Raw genomic sequence first — 21,121 nt, 5'->3', positions numbered from 1 at the left:
AATATGGCACTCTATAAAAGCATGTTGTGAACTCATCATATCATACATCAGAAAGAACCTGTCTGCTGAGAAGTCACAGTTAACCAAAACATAACAAATATGCAAGCCGACAAGGCTGCCGCTATACACGGGGACGTCCAAGATGAACTACATCGATATAGCTGACAAAACCGTATATACACAACCTACATATGTCTACAGACCTCTAAGAGCGTAACAAAGTCTACGTCAAAAGGATCTGTACCAAAATAACTCAAGCTCCGGAACAATGGAGCTCTCCAAGCAGTTGGGCAGAAGTCCTAAGCCAGAGAATCACCAAACCGAGTGTCTGTACCTGCGGGCATGAAACGCAGCCCCCGAAGAAAGGGGGTCAGTACGGAAAATGTACTGAGTATGTAAAGCATGAAGTACAATAATGAAGATCATGTCTGAGTAGAAGATGATAGGAGACAAGTATGATAATCAAGAATACCAATGCATCTGTGCCTTATGAGATGAGAGTCATGCATATATATAATATACCGTACCCGGCCCTCTAGTGAGGCACTCGGTGAAATCATCATATATATACCGTACCTGGCCCTCTAGTGAGGGACTCGGTGAAATCATCATATATATATATCGTACCCGGCCCGCTAGTGAGGGACTCGGTGAAATCATCATATATATACCGTACCTGGCCCTCTAGTAAGGGACTCGGTGAAATAATCATATATATACCGTACCCGGTCCTCTAGTGAGGGACTCGGTGAACAATGCAATGAAACTGTGCACGAATACGTACCCGGCCCGGGACTCGGTGAATGATATATTAACGTTATGCACGAGTAGAATATCATGAGAAACTATATGCAAACTAAATCATCATCTGAGACTCAACAGAATAATCAGAATGAACCAACACTTGAGAATCAAAGACAACTATCATGTCAAGAACCACTGAGAAATAAAGTTCATTGGAGTCATGTATGTTCGTCGTTCGCTCACTTTATGTAGTTCATGCCATAAAGGAAGAAGGGATAGCTTTACATACGCTTTGGAGCCTTTAGAAGTAGAGTCATCATCAATGAGTAAAATTGAGAAAATCTAGAAGTAGCTCCACATTCTCATATTCGCTTTGAAATCATAACTTGAGTTCTTAAACATAAAATCATCATTATCACAATCATCATAGCGATGTGCTCATCTTTGACATCACCGTTATCATTGTAAAAACACATGTCGATCATTATTGTCATAAGAGCTCCCAGAATCCTAAATCTCTGGTTTGGAAAATACGGACATTTTGGAAAACATTTATGGATTATAAGGAAAGGAGTCATGCCTTGAATCATGAACTTCTAACGTTTAGAAACAAGGAGGTTATGGAAATATTTATGGAATCAAACATAGGAATCATGCCTTTGAAAGAAAGGGACGAGCCTTAACATACCTGTTCAACCTCCAATTATCTACACTTATTTGTCCGAGCTGGAAAATCTACATTTAAGAGGGTTCACAAAATCGTTAGACTCATCGTAGTATATTTGTGCTAAGCTCTCAAGTAAAACTATTTTATATCCTGCTGAAAATCGGGCAGCATTTCCCCTGTTTTTATGCCTAGCCCGAAATCTCAATTCAGTAACCAACAACAATAAAAAAATACCAACATCAATAACATCATTTCCAACACCAATATGTACCATAAAACAGCCCACACGCTGTTTTCCAACTTCCATAACTAACCAACTTACTACACAATTATTTAATGACTTTGTCTCCGAGAATAAACCTTAAATATTACCAAAAGAGAAAGATTCATACCTTTTTTCTTGTTAAGACAACAATATCCTCAATATCCACGCTAAATTCCACCGCAAAATAATACTAGAATCACAACCACGCGTTGCCCGGACCTAAACCACTACTCCGCTACTTGAAAATTGCTCACTTTTTGATTCCCTCTCTCTCTCTCCTTAAATTTCTGAAATTTTCTGGGCAAATATTATGAAAAAAGGGGTTATTACCCTTTATATAAGGGTCAAAAGGGGTTATACTGTAGCACGCGTTTTTGCTCTATCAGCTGAACTTGTAACGTCCATAATTCTCTACTCCGAAGTCCAATCGACTAGCGGTTTGTTGCGTTGGAAACTAGACTCGACGAACTTAATTTTAGGCTTTTGTGTCACCTTAAAACACTTCATATGCTAAGAGATATTTTTCCACCAAGTTGGACCAAAATATTCACACAAAACATTACCCATCGGTTTTCCAAAGTCGTACTACTCGATTTCTTCCACTCATTTCCTCATTAAACCTTCTGGTATACCTTATATACATCCTTCCTCATTAAATATACTTAATAATTCTTGCTCCTTATATTCCAATGTGGTTTTACTTAACCATAACTCAACGTACTTACGTTTCAGATTTGATAAGAGCTTCTTCGAAGATACGGGGTGTAACATCCTTCCCCCCTTAAAAACATTCATCCTCGGATGTTGTAGTGATCCGATCGTCAATATCCTCATTGAATTTTTGTTCGATTACCATATACTTATAATATAATTTGGTCAGTTTCGTCCTGCTCTTTCTTAGATCCTTATCAAATTCATTTGTGAGTTGTAAGGTCTTCAATCCTCATGTATACAAGTTAGCTAGTATTTCATTCTCATTCTGTCTTCCTTCCTGTGGTTTAACTAGCCACGCCAAGGTTACTCGCCGTCCTGCGAGCGTCCTTCCTCTTCGTTTCTCATTTCTTTATTAACGGATAACTCCCTTGCTCGAATATAGCACTTTCTTCTTTCTCTTGTTGACTCCTCCGATGCTATCTTGGCTATCCCTACTTGTACTTGTTGAGCTTAGATACGTGCTAGATTATCCCCTCATAATTCATCAGCCAAGCTTTCCGATTCATCATGGATTTTCTTATACTAATGTCCCGTTGCTTGTTCAACGTTACTCTGCTACTGACAAATCCTTACTCTTAACGGTTATGTTTCTTCAACCACCCGTCTTAATTCTTTTTCATGATAGGTTATAACCATATCCTCAATACGATTTCTTAAATACGTATATTCCTAATGTTCCATCACCATCTCTATTACTCCTCGTAGCAGGATTATATATTGCGATGAGCCAATAATCATAGTTCGAACTGGTCTATGGCTCACAATATCTTAGAGTTCTTGTCAAACTCTCCTTTTAATTCCTTTGCCTCAAATCTTGCAATATAACTTATAATTATAAGGTTAGGGCAATTCTCACTTTACCACAGCTTCTTTCAAACATCAGTATGGTATACTTACCCTTGACTTCCTTATTCTAGTGATCACTTAGTTAGCTGTCATTCCTTGTTGGCTTTCTGGTGTGTCCATTCCCATATGTGGGGCATAACGTTACGCTGATGGTTCATATAATTCTATAATACATACCCTTATGCTCAGTATGGTTAGTGACATGTGATATACTTTCTAATTTCTATTGATGCTGCTACCTTTCTATCTGCACCCACATCGTTCTTCCTCTCTTTAGAGATCGCCACACCGCTTATCGTTACTCCCTTTGTTAAGATTCTTATATTTTTCCTTTAATATCAAGATTTTCTTCCGTTGTAACCCAAAGTGTCCTTTGTACTCATCATCCATTTCATCATTCTCTTTGTAGTTAGCTTGCAGAACTTTCTTACTCTCTTTATTACTCTTTAGGATACGCCGCTGCCTATTTAGGTGCAACAAAAATTTCCCTGGTCTAGAAATATCATATCTCACGTCCGCATGAAGTACTCTCTTGATCCATTTTAATTCCTTTTCATACTTGTTTTGTGGTATGCTTGTCTTTAATTCGTTCCTGCTCCCTCTTAATGCATTCTTGGTATGCCACTACGTCCCGAATTTTGGCCTTCTTAAGCTAATCTCTTTCTTTCCTTGGACTTTTGACAATGCCATACCTCGTTTCAAGACTAGATCTGCTCTTCCCCTCTTTTAAGGGTGTTCTTATACAATAGTAACTCCCGAATATCAGTAGTCATCGGCCAACTTTAACGATCCTCCAACTCCTTTGGTCTCTTATAATACCGGAATTCTCTCATCGTATAGCTTGACTTATTTTCCTTTCTGCTAATTGAGGACTTTGCATTTGAATGAAGCCCTTATGCATTACAGATCCATTCTCGCTGCCTTTATTAAGGCCTTTCTACTTCTACCTTTTAGGACTGAACATTTTCCGAATCAACGGGTTAACGGAAACATTGGAATCCATCAAAACATTTTACGGAACGTTTGGTCACACTTTGCTCTTTTTATCCCTCGTCTTCCTCCACAACTATTATCATTGAAATTCTTCTTACTCTGAGTTTCCGGTTTCACTCTACGTCTACAATATATCATTGAGGGTTAATATGCTACACTCTTCCCCTTTCACTATCAATCCTTTTATTCTCTTGGCTCACTTATCCGAAATTTTCCTTGACTACTTATTTGCGTCCCACCTAAGAGTTATAGTTCTTCCAGTGTTCTGCCACTTCTTGTTCATGTCATGAATTCCTTGCAAATATACCCTCTTCTTTCTTCTCCTTCCTGCCGCCAAGGCTAGTCCATACTCATGAATATTTCCCATACATCCTTATATTTCCTTTATAATTAAACCTCGGTATTCCTTATCCTCATCCCATGTCATTGATGTACTACCTCCCGGTTAGCTTTGTTAGTTCATTAACCTCTCGCTTGTCCTTGGTGATTGTTCAATTTTTCTTTTCTTCCTTTCTTCTTCTTTTGACCAGCCCATTAATGTACCTTTCCTGCTTTCATCCTCAAACCTTCCTTAAGTTCCTTCCTCCCCGAGCGCCCTTCTCCACTTGTTATTTTATAGTATCGACCCTAATGTTCGTAAAATATTCCTTTAAACGTGCAAATCCGTTCTATTCTTAAATCATCTTTTAGGAAAGATTCTCCGTTTCCAAGGCAACCGTGTTAGTATGACTACACATTTATCCCTTTAGACACCTCTCGAGAGCTGGAAATATCTTAGTATCGTTGCAAGGCCTGATCATTCTCTATCTTACTTCACATCCGTATTTGTGATTACTATCCTTTAGTCCCACTTATCGAAGTCTGTTTTCTGACCTCACACATTCATCTTTTGTTTCACACTACCATACTTTATCCCTTTCGCATGCCTACCTTTAAATTTTATCCAAATAGTCCCTTGCCTTACCCATCGTCCCTCTTGGAAGCTTCACTTACCCTCGTTTCTTACACTTTTTTTTCTCAAGGCATTCTAATCTCTTTACTTTCTATATATTCACTTTCTTCCTTTCCCTGATGTTGTTGTATTAGGACTTTCCAGTTTTCTGACCTCACACATTCATCTTTTGTTTCACACTACCATACTTTATCCCTTTCGCATGCCTACCTTCAAAATTTATCCAAATAGTCCCTTGCCTTACCCATCGTCCCTCTTGGAAGCTTCACTTACCCTCGTTTCTTACACTTTTTTTTCTCAAGGCATTCTAATCTCTTTACTTTCTATATATTCACTTTCTTCCTTTCCCTGATGTTGTTGTATTAGGACTTTCCAACTCTAGCCTGCAGTGACAATATCATCAACTTACCTTGTAACATCTATCACTTGAACTTCACTGCCCTGCTCGATTGATGCCTTCAGTATATCGCAATGTCGGTTGCTGGGACACATATACCAGTTGGCGCAGCCACATATGGGATGTCATACACATAAATATATACATATATATATATATATATATATATATATATATATATATATATATATATATATATATATATATATATATGTGTGTGTGTGTGTGTGTGTGTGTGTGTGTGTGTGTGTGTGTGTATGTGTGTGTGTGTGTTTACTAACGCCTCGCTTACAAAGTACTTCCCAATACTATTCGAACTCATCCTAATTCTAGAGCTGTGATGCACTTTGTTTTTTCTCTTTGCCGGTCTAGTCCGCCTCATCCTTCACGACCTATTATCGTTTCTAACCACTCCGCATACTCCAATTTCCCTTAGGCTACTCTAGCTTCTCATCTATCTCTTATGTCTGAATTTGTAGGACTCTTAATAAACTTCCCAGAGGGTCACCCATCCTAGTATTTCTCTCACCCCAGCACGCTTAACCTTGGAGTTCTAATGGGATCCGGTGCGTTAGTGCTGGTATAATCGCATACACCTTACTGCGTGACCTTCCTCACATAACCTAAAGCAAGTTGAAGTGTTAACAGATTCCAAAACATTCTCGTAATGCATCTCCCTCCGAATTAGAAAGGATCTCTTACTCGTCCGACTAAGCAAATGCTATTTTGGCCTTTGAAATACTCAATAATCACCTTCAATCTGCATGTATGACTACTTTTCATCCTAGCTTTCAAGATTCCCAATGGCGGTGAAGGCATCTTGACCGCAGTTACTTCCAAATACTTTAAGTCACTGATCCCCTTTAGGATTTTCGCTCATCACTATTCAGTATTACCCTAAAATAAATACATGTGCACATAGGAAGTTCCAAAAAGAACACGTATTCCTGTAGCCGATCGGTCCTTAGCCTGATCTGATAGGCTATAGAGTGAAGTGTGCTCTTCATCCTTGTCTTCCCACCGTCTACTAGTCTGGCCTAACATAATGCTGAAACGTGAGAAAAATCTAGATGTGCCAACTTTGTACTTCCTCAATTGGGTAAGACTCATTGTAGTATATTTGTGCTAAGCTCTCAAGTCAAACTATTTTATATCCTGCTGAAAATCGGGCAGCATTTCCCCTGTTTATATGCCTAGCCCAGAATCTCAATTCAGCAACCAACAACAACAACAACAATACCAACATCAATAACATCATTTCCAATACCAATATGTACCATAAAACAGCCCACACGCTGTTTTCCAACTTCCATAACTAACCAACTTCCTACGCAATTATTTAACGACTTTGTCTCCGAGAATAAACCTAAAATAATACCAAAAGAGAAAGATTCATACCTTTTTTCTTGTTAAGACAACAATATCCTCAATATCCACGCTAAAATCCACCGCAAAACAATACTAGAATCACAACCATGCGTTGCTCAGACCTAAACCACTACTCCGCTACTTGAAAATTGCTCACTTTTTGATTCCCTCCCTCTCTCTCTCTTTAAATTTCTGGAACTTTCTGGGCAAATCTGATGAAAAAAAGGGGTTATTACCCTTTATATAAGGGTCAAATTTGGCTCGGTTCACTGTAGCAGTACTGTAGCAAGTCTGTTACTGTAGCAGTACTGTAGCACGCGTTTCTGCTCTGTCAACTGAACTTGTAACGTCCATAATTCTATACTCCGAAGTCCAATCGATGAGAAGTTTGTTGCGTTGGAAACTAGACTCGGCGAACTTCCTTTTAGGTGTTTGTTTCACCTTAAAACACTTCATATGCTAAGAGATATTCGTCCACCAAGTTGGACCAAAATTTTCACACAAAACATTACCCATCCTTTTTCCAAAGTCGTACTACTCGATTTCTTCCACTCATTTCCTTATAAAACCTTCAGGTATACCTTATATACATCCTTCCTCATTAAATATACTTAATAATGCTTGCTCCTTATATTCCAAAGTGGTTTTACTTAACCATAACTCAACGTACTTTCGTTTCAGATTTGATAAGTGTTGCTTCGAAGATACGGGGTGTAACACGTAGTTTTCTTGGCTTAGCAGGTTATTATAGGAGATTTGTAGAGGGATTTTCTTCTATTTCTGTACCACTCATGAAGCTGACCCAGAAATCAGCCAAATTTCAATGGACAGATGCTTGTGAGCATAGTTTCCAAGAGCTAAAGGATAGAATAACTTTTGCTTCAGTCCTGACAATTCCTGAGGGATCGGAAGGTTATGTTGTCTATTGTGATGCTTAAGGCGTTGGGTTAGGCTGTGTGTTGATGAAACATGGTAAGGTAATTGCGTATGCTTCAAGACAATTGCGGAAACATAAGAAAAATTATCCGACCCATGACCTTGAATTGGCTGCAGTAATTCATGCATTGAAGATGTGGAGACATTATTTGTATGGAATCCACGTTGATATTTATACAGATCATAAGAGCCTTCAGTATATCTTCAAGCAGAAAGAACTGAATTTACGGCAATGGCGATGGCTGGAATTGTTGAAAGACTATGATGTTAACATCCTATATAATCCCGGGAAAGCAAATGTTGTGGCTGATGCCCATAGCCGTAGATCTACGGGAAGTTTATATGATGTTTAGCCAGAGAAAAGAGAGATATCTTGTGAGCTCCAGTAATTAACTAGCCTAGGAGTTCGAGTAGTGGACTCAGGCAGTGTGGGAGCTACCATTCATAATTCAGCGGTCTCGTCACTAGTGGTTGAAGTGGAAGAGCGCCAGTACGAGGATCCCATGCTAGTTCATTACATAAATACACTTCCTCAGAAGAAGAAGTCATCATTTGAGATTTCTGGAGATGGAGTTCTCCGATGCCGAGGGAGGTTATGTGTTCCTAATGTTGCAGGATTACGCCACCAAATATTGAGAGAAGCCCATTGTTCCCATTATTCTGTTCACCCAGGAGCAACAAAAATGTATCATGATCTTAAATATATATTTTGGTGGAATGGGACGAGGAAAGATATAGCGAAATTCGTAGCTCAATGTCCTAACTGTCTGCAAGTGAAAATTCAGCACCAAAAGCTGGGTGGATTGCAAGCTATAGAAATTCAAACTTGGAAATGGGAAGTAATTAACATGGACTTCATTACAGGCTTACCCGTTCTCGACGTAAGTATGATTCTATATGGGTGATTGTGGATAGACTCACGAAGTCGGCTTATTTCTTACCGGTCAGAACTACATATGTAGCAGAAGATTATGCAAAGCTTTATGTTAAAGAGATAGTGCGACTTCACGGTGTTCCAGTAACTATTATCTCCGACAGAGGGACTTAGTTTACAGCCAATTTTTAGAAATCTTTCCAAAAAGGCTTGGGGGCTCAGGTGAATCTTATCTTAACATTTCATCCACATACTGATGGACAAGCTGAATGTACCATTTAGATTCTTGAGGACATGCTACAGGCATATGTATTGGATTTTGGAGGTAGTTGGGATGATCACTTATCACTTATTGAATTTGCTTATAACAATAGTTATAATTCTAGCATCCAAATGGCCCCGTATGAGGCTTTATATGGGCGAAAGTGTCACGACCCGGCTAGGGGGCCGCGACGAGCACCCGGTGCTACCCCACCCAAGCACCCCCTTATCGTACATAACATAACATCTAGGTGAACCATAAGTCAATTCGTGTTTTCCTTATCGTTAATCATATTGATCCCATTAGACGACCATCGTCATTTAACATATCATAGGCATCTGTGCCACATCGTAAGTACAAGGCCGATGAGGCCAACAAAAGATATACAAAACATGGGCCGACATGGCCGAACATCTCTACCCACATACACATGACTACGAGCCTCTAAGAGTATGACATATCGTATGAGCGGGACAGGACCCCGCTATGCCCATAATTATATACACAAAAGAATAAGTACCCACAAGCTACGGCTCCGAAAGAAATGGAGCTCTGCTATACAATCTCTGAATAAACCGCTATGGATCAAGTCTGTCTCCCTGCGCACCTGCGGGCATGACGCAGCGTCCACAAACAAAAGGATGTCAGTACGAAGAATGTACTGAGTATGTAAAGCATGATCCACATCAATATAGAAGCATAATAGATATCATATAAAATAGCATAGGAGGGAAGACAGTAATATCATCATTATCATGTCGCTTACTTGCTTACATCATCGTTCATATCCCATAACAATACTCGTAACATACTTGTGCTCATATTCGTATACATGTCCTTATTCGTATTATTATACATAGTCTTATCACATTCATATTCATATTATATACATAGTCATTTCATATACATAGCATTTACATAGCATACCCGACCTCATAGGATCGGTGTCTTATACATGCTTGGCCAACCAAGGCTCAAGGTCATACATACCTGGCCCTACCAAGGCATCAGGGTTATCCGTACCATCTGCAGAGGTGGGCGCGCGTTTCGTAATCGTATACATACTTTATACATAGTCATATACATATAGTCTTGCCCGGCATCATAAGCTCGGGGTCTTATTATAGCCCTTCATGGCATACATATACATATATCATAGCTCGTAAGCATCTCTAATCTCATTTTACTCTCATCATCATTACTATCCTCATCATTATCGTTACATCTACATTATAGACTTACTCGTCTTACGAGGAACATAGTATAATCATAGTACATATCAAGGGTCGTGAGCTTATGAGCTCGGAATGTCAACCATGTGAAGACGACATACTCATATAGAGGAATTAGGAATTTGGCCAAGAACCATGCCTTATGAAAGAAGGGTTTGCCTTACATACCTTTCCGTCGAACTATTCTACACTGGCACGTTCCCTTCCAATGCTAGTGTTTATACCTTCATTAATGTCATAACAATGGCCATTAGTCATTCACATTATCTAGATTCCTCAATTTGCCTCTAATTCACCCACATTCATGATTATAACACCCATCTTCGTCCATTCGTCTAAAGTGTTTAGTTCATGATCTTAATACCATTTATAACACATTCATATCACAACACAACAACATTCATAACTCAATTCAAACTATTTCTCAAAATGTCACTATTCATCATTCATGACCTAGTTGACCACATTTTCTGCAATCCATGTATTTTAATTCTTCAATACCTTAAACATCTTGTAAAAATCATGAATCTTACCTTAGAAGTTGTAGGAACAAGATTTGGTTGATAATACCCTTCTTTGAGCAAAACCCTAGTTTTTCTCCATTTGGATTTCTTGACTTGGATGATCCTTGATGACTCCCTTATCCTTGATTCACTTGTCTTAATGTTATGGATGACTTATAATCCTTGGAAACTCATATAATAAATGTAGAGAGAAGTTCTAGAGAGAAATGGTGTAATGTTGCAAAGGAAATAAGACAAGTCTTGATCCTCATATTTAATGAATTGAAAAATCTGTGTTGGGTGAACAGTGGTCGTCCATGGAGGTTTACGGTCCGTATTTCAGTTTACGGACCGTCCCTCGTGGTCGTTTTTAAGTTTAAGCAGAACCAGAAACTTTGGCCTGCATGCATGGTGATGTACGACCATGGTTTACGGGCCGTAAATCACTTTACGGTCCGTCCACCAGGTCGTATTTTAGCCATTTCCTCAGCTGGCAGAAAGTTGAAGTTGGACATTCCAGTTTACGACGTCAAGTTTACGGACCGTATTGCACTTTACGGTCCGTATTTTGCACTATACGACCACTGGGCAGTTTTGCCAACTTTTAATTTTTCTCATTTCTCGACTTTTCATTCTAATCATCCACATCCCTTTACATACATTTCCCATGAAACATTATACACTCGCACTCCTCGCACACTTCATTAGTTCATTTACTTGCGTACCAATGGGAAATTTTCTGAGGTGTAACATTCTACCCCCCTTAGGAACATTCGTCCTAGAATGTTAAAGGCTTGGGGAATTCTATAAAAATTTCGCCAGAGTTTCCTCTGTAATGTGGCACTACCACTCTGTCACAACAACCCACAATGACAATGCCTCACAGGGCAATAATACAACAGCACTAGAGATTTGGCCACACACGACCAGAATGTATAAAAGGGAAAACATGCATACCTTATGATTTTGACGTCTCATCTTGGACCTCTTCCAAGGGCCGAAATAAATGTGGGTATTTGGATCGCATATTCTCTTCCGCTTCCCATGTCATTTCCTCTCGATTGTTATTTATCCACAGCACTTTAATTGAGGCCACTTCTTTGTTTCTAAGCCTCCGTACTTGCCTATCTAATATGGCAATGGGCATTTCATCATAAGTTAACTTTTCTGTCACTTGAATATCATTCAATGGGACGATCCTCGTAGGATCTCCAACACACTTCCGAAGCATCGAGACATGAAATACTGGATGGACTGACTCCAAATCTGGAGGTAGATCTAGCTCATAGGCCACTTTGCTTATTTTGCGTATAATCTCATAGGGTCCGATATACCGGGGACTGAGCTTCCCCTTTTTGCCAAATCTCATAACGCCTTTCATTGGCGACACTTTCAAGAATACCCAATCCTTAACTTGGAACTCTAAGTCCCTTCGACGATTACCTGCATCGGACTTCTGGCGACTTTGAGCCGCTAACAATCGATCTTGTATAAGCTTGCCTTTCTCTATTGCTTGCTGGACCAAATCTGGCCCTATCAACTTGGCTTCTCCGGTTTCAAACCACCCAATTGGGGATCTACACTTTCGCCCATATAGAGCTTCATACGGTGCCATTTGAATGCTAGAATGGTAACTGTTATTGTAAGCAAACTCAATGAGTGGCAAATGGTCATCCCAATTTCCTCCAAAATCTATCATACATGCCCGTAACATATCTTCAAGAGTCTGAATAGTACGTTCAGCTTGCCCATCGGTCTGTGGGTGAAATGCCATGCTTAGGCGCACTTGGGTCCCTAAACCTTCTTGGAAAGACCCCCAAAACTTGGTTGTAAACTTAGTTCTTCTATCGGAGATAATAGATACCGGAACGCCATGGAGTCTCACTATCTCTTTAAGATAAAGCCTGGCATAATCTTCTGCCATATAGGTCGTTCTGACCGGTAAGAAATGCGCTGACTTTGTGAGCCTATCCACGATCACCCATATAGAATCATATTTATGTAGAGAACGGGATAACCCTGTAATGAAATCCATATTAATCACTTCCCACTTCCAAGTTGGGATTTCTATAGCTTGCAATAAGCCACCCGGCTTTTGGTGTTCTATCTTCACTTGTTGGCAATTAGGACACTGAGCTAAGAATTCTGCTACGTCTTTCTCCATCCCATTCCACCAATATATAGTCTTAAGATCATGATACATTTTCGTCGCTCCGGGGTGAACGGAGTAACGGGAACAATGAGATTCTCTCAAAATCTGATGGCGTAGACCTGCCACATCGGGAACACATAACCTGCCTCGACATCGGAGAACTCCGTCTTCCGAAATGTCAAATGATGACCCCTCCTTCGGAGGGAGTGTATCTCTGTACTGCATTAGCATGGGATCCTCATATTGTCGCTTTTTTACTTCCGCTACTAATGATGAAACTGCTGAATTCTGAATACTAGATCCGCTGCTACCTGAGTCCACCACTCGGACTCCTAGGCTAGCTAACTGCTGAAGATCACGGGCCATCTCTTTCTTTTCTGGTCGTACCTCACTTAGACTTCCCATCGACCTACGGCTAAGAGCATCAGCCACAACATTTGCCTTTCCGGGGTGGTACAGGATTTCAACATCATAGTCTTTTAGCAACTCTAGCCATCGTCGTTGCCGCAAATTCAACTCTTTCTGCTTGAAGATGTACTGGAGACTCTTATGATCTGTATAAATATCCACGTGGACACCATATAAGTAGTGTCTCTATATCTTTAAAGCATGGACCACCGCGGCCAATTTTAAGTCATAGGTAGGATAATTCTGCTCATGTTTCCGTAATTGTCTAGAAGCATACGCAATCACTTTACCATTTTGCATCAATACACAGCCTAGCCCGACGCCTGAAGCATCACAATAAATAACATATCCTTCCAATCCCTCTGGAAGTGTCAAGACTGGGGCTGAAGTCAGTCGGTCTTTCAACTCTTGGAAACTACGCTCGCAAGCATCTGTCCATTGAAACTTAGCTGACTTTTGAGTCAACTTGGTGAGCGGTGCAGAAATAGAAGAGAAACCCTCAACAAACCTTCTGTAATAACCTGCTAAGCCCAAAAATCTACGAACCTCCGTAGGGGTCGTGGGCCTTAGCCAAGTCTTCACTGCCTCAATCTTTTGGCTATCCACTCGAATACCGTCGGCTGCAACAATGTGGCCCAGAAATACCACTGAGTTCAACCAAAACTCGCATTTGGAAAACTTCGCGAATAACTCTCGGGTTCAAAGAACTCCAAGGACAATACGCAAGTGATCCGCGTGTTCTGCCTCGGATCTAGAATACACTAGGATATCATCGATGAATACAATCACGAATAGATCCAGAAAAGGCCTGAATACATTGTTCATTAAGTCCATAAACACTGCCGGGGCATTAGTTAGCCCAAACGACATTACTCGGAACTCGAAATGGCCAGATCTTGTTCTGAAAGCTGTCTTAGGGATACCTTTCTCCCTAACTCTTACTTGGTGATACCCGGACCTCAAATCAATCTTTGAAAACCACTTGGCACCTTGCAATTGGTCAAATAAATCATCAATCCTCGGGAGGGGATACTTGTTCTTAATCGTCCCTTTATTCAATTGCCGATAATCGATGCACATTCTCAAGGAGCCATCCTTCTTCCGGACGAACAACACGGGTGCTCCCCACGGGGATGAACTAGGCCTAATGAAGCCTTTTTCAAGCAAGTCTTTCAATTGCTCCTTCAATTCTTTCAACTCTGCGGGTGCCATCCTATAGGGAGGAATAGATATGGGTTTAGTGTCTGGAAACACATCAATCGCAAAATCAATCTCTCGTTCGGGAGGAAGGCCTGGAAGCTCTTCCGGGAACACATCCGAAAATTCATTCACTACCGGAATTGACTGAAGAGTCGGCGACTTAGCTACTACATCTTGAATTCGCACTAGGTGATAAATGCACCCTTTCGTGATCATCTTTCTTGCCTTTAGATAGGAAATAAACCTACCCTTTGGTGACGCCGTATTTCCTTTCCATTCTAAGACTGGTTCTCCCGGAAACTGGAAGCGAACCATTTTCATTCTACAATCAACATTGGCGTAGCAAGAAGCCAACCAATCCATGCCCATAATGACATCAAAATCTACCATCGTTAGTTCATGCAAGTCAGCTATAGTACGGTGGTCACATATCACGACTACACAATCTCTATACACTCGGCTAGCTATCACCGATTCGCCAACGGGCGTAGACACCTCAAAAGGTTTGATAGTGTCACACCCTAACCTTATTAGGGCGTGATGGGCACCCGACCCCACCTACGGAGCCGAGCGAACCCGCAGACTCTGATTACACACCTAATTCCTTGGGATCCAGAAAATCAAATACAAATAAAATACATATTAAGCTGTCGAAATTTTCCTCTTACCGTTCAAGATTAAACAAAAATCTGTAATCACATAAAGTCTACTACATAACACAAAATGACGTATCGGCTGATGGAGCCGCTTACAGACTGGCAACCATTACCCACGACGCTGTCTGCAAAGTCTCTAACGTTAACCAGAAACCATATCACATATACTTTTTACTCGGCAGTCCTCCAGGAGCAATTGGAGTTTGCCATCTTCGCTGAAGCATCTTCTATAATGTCTTCAACTCATCTGGGAGTACCTGCGCGGCATGAAACGCAGCCCCCGAAGAAAGGGGGTCAGTACGGAATATGTACTGAGTATGTAAAGCATGAATCACAGAAAACAGAACCATAACCGAAACAGACGGTACAAAGAAATTGGGTACGTTAACTAGAATATCAAGATGCTTACTTTCCAGACACAAATCATATACCGATGTCACCTGTCAGAAGAAATACTGAAAGTACAGAATACCCAGAAGGCTTACTTTCCAAACACAGATAATATCATATATCAGAAGGGACTCAGAACGTACAGACTGCCAAAACGCTTACTTTCCAAACATAGATCATGCGTGTCAGGATCATAAATCATATATGCATGTAACGTGTCCCGGCCTTTCAATGAGGGACTCGGTAGATCATATATCATGTATGCATAGCGTGTCCCGGCCCTCACGTGAGGGACTCGGTGAATAGAATCATGCATGTCAATGTCATATATCATGTATACATATAACGTGTCCCGGCCCTCTATTGAGGGACTCGGTAGATACATATAACGTGTCCCGGCCCTCCCTTGCGGGTCTCGGTGAGTAAAACATCATATGCCATCCTGGCCACCATCTCCATATCATCATAACATCATATACATATAACGTGTCCCGGCCCGCAAGTGAGAGGGACTCGGTGAACAATGCAGTGGAATACGCATGAGAACATGTCCTGGCCCGGGCTCAGTGGATAGACATATCAAACTTGCACGAACAGAGTAGTGCGAAACCATATGCACACAAATCAAGACCCGATAGATACGTGCACTTACCAACATCTGACAGCTCAGAAACAAGTTTCGGGCCAATCCGACGTAGTATGGGAAAGTTACAAACGTATAAAGTACAGAACATGCTATAAGCATTTTAGAGCAATTCTGCGATCTTTTCCGAAGGTTAGGAACATTATGACCTACAAAATTCTTCCAGAAACAAAACTCTTTATACTTATCTCGTTACTCAATCGTATAACAAACTGGATCATATCAGACATACTTATATCAGAAACAAACCAGAATCGAATCAGAATCATAAACAGACTCGGGAACATATTCAATAGGACTTCGGAAACAAATCTCTTCCGAATATCATTTGGATCAAATCAAATATAACTCCCAGAATCATATGTACGTATAGGAAGGTCATGGACATCTTAGTACCGAAACCTCTTCGGACATTTCAAGGCAATCTGAGATCGTATACAGAAGTTAGAGACATTAAAGCTCACAGGAATTACTTATACCAGAATACTCATAGTAGAATACTTATAATAGAACACTTACATCAGAAATCTTGTTTCAGAATGCTTATGTCGAATACTTATTTCAAAAGGCTCATATCATAATACTTTATCCGGATACTTATACCAAAATACTTACATCAGATTACTTATATCAAAATATTTATATCGGAATACTTATATCAAAATGCTTGTATCAAAAACTCGTATCAAAATACTTATATCAAGGGGTGAGCAAAAATCATAAACTCGTATCAAGAACTGAGTTAGAAACATAATCAGACTCAGAATCACCGAACAGAGTTACCCCAAGGCAGCATATCACATCATACCTTACTTGGCTCTAGGACATGCCAAAAGAAAGAAAGGGTAAGCCTTACATACCTGTGCCGCGACCAACTGGCTACGCTCATTTGTGCAACTTGTTAGTCTTCATTCAAAAGAATTCATCCATTCATTCAGATCCTTGGTCATATACTTGCCTTAACCTCTCAAACACATCTGCTTATATTCTGTCGGAATTTCGGCAGCATCTCCCCTGTAAATGTACCATCCCCAAGAATACTGCTCGGCCCCAAATCAAAAACAACAAATCCAGGAATTTGACCCTGCCACAATATCAACAACAATGACAACAAACATTCTAACAACATCGGCCATTAATGTAAACGCACTTTAACCTCAACAACCTTCTTTCGCAATATGCGACGACATTCCAATTACGTTCAAATCAAGATATATAATCAATCCAAAACCATTCAAACATGATTCCATAACATTTCCAACAATCCACAAAACTTTCCAACACAACCCGACCCAAAACATAAGGCAACCCGAAACCTTCCAAGTCCAAGGGAATATCAACAACACATTTCTTTTCCTCCAAATTCATAAACCACACCAACAATCTATACATTAGCAACATTATTTTCATCAACACAAAGGACCACATTAAAATCACATTAGCCTCCAAATCAACCCACACCATAACAATGTCATTTCCATAAATACAAAAATTACACAAGAATCACATTAAGGTGTCTCCAAAATACTAACTAAAATTTGTTCACTCATAACCACACAAAGAGACCATATTCGGCCACCACACCCATATACAAGCTTCATGATTTTCATTCATTTTCACACACTACAACAACCAAACATGCTAAATAGAGCTAGTTCATCACTCCTACACACATACACCTACACGGCCACATCAACATACACACTTCCATGAATTTTTATTCATTTCTACATATTCCAACATGTTCAAAACTCCCATAACATATGAGAAATAAGATTAAACTTTTACCTTTCTTCTTCACTTCACAACTTGCCTAAAGTTGGCCATGGATGAAAACGGATAATCTAACGCTTCCATGTTATTGAGCACCATTCAATTAGTAGGTTTGCTTGGAGAAACAATTTTTTTGATGGCCAAATCTTGGTCTTGTTTTCCATAGCTCTTGGCCGAAAATGGCCCCCTCTTTTTTTTTTTTTGATTGTTCTTCCCTTAGAAGGTAGCTCATATATATATATATATATATATATATATATATCCAAGCATGTGAGGGGCACATGCCCCTCTCTAGACTTTTCTTCTCTAGAGTCTTCTTAAAAGAAGACTAATTAATTAAATTAATTTTTTTCTTTTTTTTTTTTCCTTTCCTTTTTCTAGAATTTTCTTCTTCTTTTTCTTTTCTTTTCTTGAATCTTGTGAAATTACCTTCTTGCCCCTAGCCTTTCCACAAAATTACATAATGCCATTTTGCCAATTTCCCTTTTTGCCCTTGGTCTTCCTCAATATTTCCACACTAACAATATTCATAAATAATATTTTCAACAACTCGTATATTAAATAATTCTTGAAACATAGTGTTGTTCTTAACTTCTCCCCATTATCTTGAATTTTCCGAACGTACGAAATACGGGTTATAACAGATAGACTCCGGCTAAATTATAAATCGACCCGCAATATATGGAGTAACATATGATAATGTGGAGCCCGGATCAATCAAAGCATATACATCATGAGACAATACCGATAATATACCTGTGACCACGTCAGGAGAAGACTCAAGATCTTGGCATCCAGCCAAAGCATAAATACGGTGCTGAGGACCGCTAGTACTGGGAGCTCTGCCTCTACCTCTACCATGGCCGACTGGCGCATGTGAACCTGGCCCCGTAGGGCGTACAGATGCCGAAGATCCGGCTACCGACCCTGATGGCTGGGTCCTACCTCTACCATGTACTGAGGGGAAATCACGCATAAGATGGCCTGGCCGACCACATGAATAGCAATCATCTGAACCAAATCGGCATCAACCCCAATGCATCTTCCCACACTGGGAACACGGTGGTACGGGTGGCCTTGACTGGCCCAAATCACCTCTGAACTGAGGTCCTGTATAACTCGGCCCTGATCGAGTAGATCTATCAAGGCCCTAGCCTGAAAACCGTGGAGGTGGACTGGTCATAGAATAGCCTGAATGGCTGGGAAGCTGCTGTCTGTATCTACCCCTGGACTCGCTCCTCGAACCTGAAGGTCTAGCTCTCTTGCTATGTCCCCTATCTTGCTCACATTCATTTCTCCGCTGCTGTAGGTGTTCCTCTAATTCCTGAGCATGTGCCTGAATGCATGCAATATCCATGCCATCCTGAAGCGACGCAGTCAAGCATTTATCCATCAAGTGTGGCCCTAGGCCTTTCACAAACCGGTGCACCCGATCGCCCATATCTGCTACCATGGCCGAAGCATACCTAGCAGAGGAATTGAAGCGGAGACTATACTCTGTAGCACTCATGCTACCTTGCCTCAAATTTAAGAATTTATCGGCCCTAGCTCGCCGAACTTCCGGAGGCATATAATGACGGAGAAAAGCATCAACAAACTCTTGCCATACCGGTGGAGGTGCATTGGCTCCCCGCGAAGCTATCCAAACCGTATACCACTGGATTGAGACATCCCTCAATCTATATGACGCTAGCTCCACCGATTCGGTGTCTGAAGCATGTGTCAACCGGAGCGGCCTTAGCATACCATCAATAAAGTCTTGGGGATCCTCCTCCAGTTTCGACCGAAAGAATTTCGGGGGTTTCAAAGCAATGAAGTCACGGGCCCTTGCACTAACAGCCCTGTCACCATGCCCTGAACTTTGCCTCTGAGTTTGGGCCAACCAACTGAGTCAACAAATTAATGGCCACTTTGACATCTTGACCCGAAGCGTTTGGTGGAGGAGCTGGAGGTGCTGGAGCTGGGGCTGAGGCTCCCTCACGCTCCTCAGTAATAAGCACTGTCTGGGAGGACTGAGATTGAGCCGCACTCTGGGACTCATCTTCCTCTACTACCGGTGGCGGTGCTCTTTCAGCCAGCTTTTCTGCCACCGTCTTGCCCTTTTGGGCTGCTGTAGCCTTTTTCTTTTTAGGCATCTCTGAAATACACAACACACGATTTAGGAACAAGAATTTCTTACGTCATAGCTCTATCACACGATTCTTATGAAGAAAGAAGGTCATACATTCCTAAAATGTCCGCAGCTTCTCGTTTATAAGTGTGGCGCGCAACACACCCAAAACCAAGACTCTACTAGACACGGCTCGTAGACACATCCTAGGACTGAACTGCTCTGATACCACTTTTGTCACGATCCGGCTAGGGGGCCGCGACGAGCACCCGATGCTACCCCACCCGGGCACCCCCTTATCGTACATAACATAACATCTAGGTGAACCATAAGTCAATTCGTGCTTTCCTTATCGTTAATCTTAATGATCCCATTAGACGACCATCGTCATTTAACATATCATAGGCATTTGTGCCACATCGTAAGTACAAGGCCGACGAGGCCAACAAAAGATATACAAAACATGGGCCGATATGGCCGAACATCTCTACCCACATACACATGACTACGAGCCTCTAAGAGTATGACATATCGTATGAGCGGGACAGGACCCCGCTATGCCCATAATTATATACACAAAAGAATAAGTACCCACAAGCTACGGCTCCAAAAGAAATGGAGCTCTGCTATGCAATCTCTGAATAAACCGCTATGGATCAAGCTGTCTCCCTGTGCACCTGCGGGCATGACGCAGCGTCCACAAACAAAAGGACGTCAGTACGAAGAATGTACTGAGTATGTAAAGCATGATCCACATCAATATAGAAGCATAATAGATATCATATGAAATAGCATAGGAGGGGAGACAGTAATATCATCATTATCATGTCGCTTACTTGCTTACGTCGTCGTTCATATCCCATAATAATACTCGTACCATACTTGTGCTCATATTCGTATACATGTCCTTATTCGTATTCTTATACATAGTCTTATCACATTCATATTCATATTATATACATTGTCATTTCATATACATAGCATACCCGACCTCATAGGATCGGTGTCTTATACATGCTTGGCCAACCAAGGCTCA

At 40.8% G+C, this 21,121-nt stretch overlaps 1 pseudogene; it reads right to left on the bottom strand.

Annotated features, from left to right (window-relative positions):
* Window positions 1–6,052: 6,052 nt before the first annotated feature.
* LOC132601066 (5S ribosomal RNA) lies at window positions 6,053–6,172 on the bottom strand (annotated as a pseudogene).
* Window positions 6,173–21,121: the final 14,949 nt, after the last annotated feature.

Source organism: Lycium barbarum, chromosome 6 (genome assembly GCF_019175385.1).
Source record: "Lycium barbarum isolate Lr01 chromosome 6, ASM1917538v2, whole genome shotgun sequence".
NCBI lineage: Eukaryota > Viridiplantae > Streptophyta > Magnoliopsida > Solanales > Solanaceae > Lycium > Lycium barbarum.
Note: the sequence above shows the minus strand (reverse complement) of the source record. Positions and strands in the feature narration are given on the sequence as shown.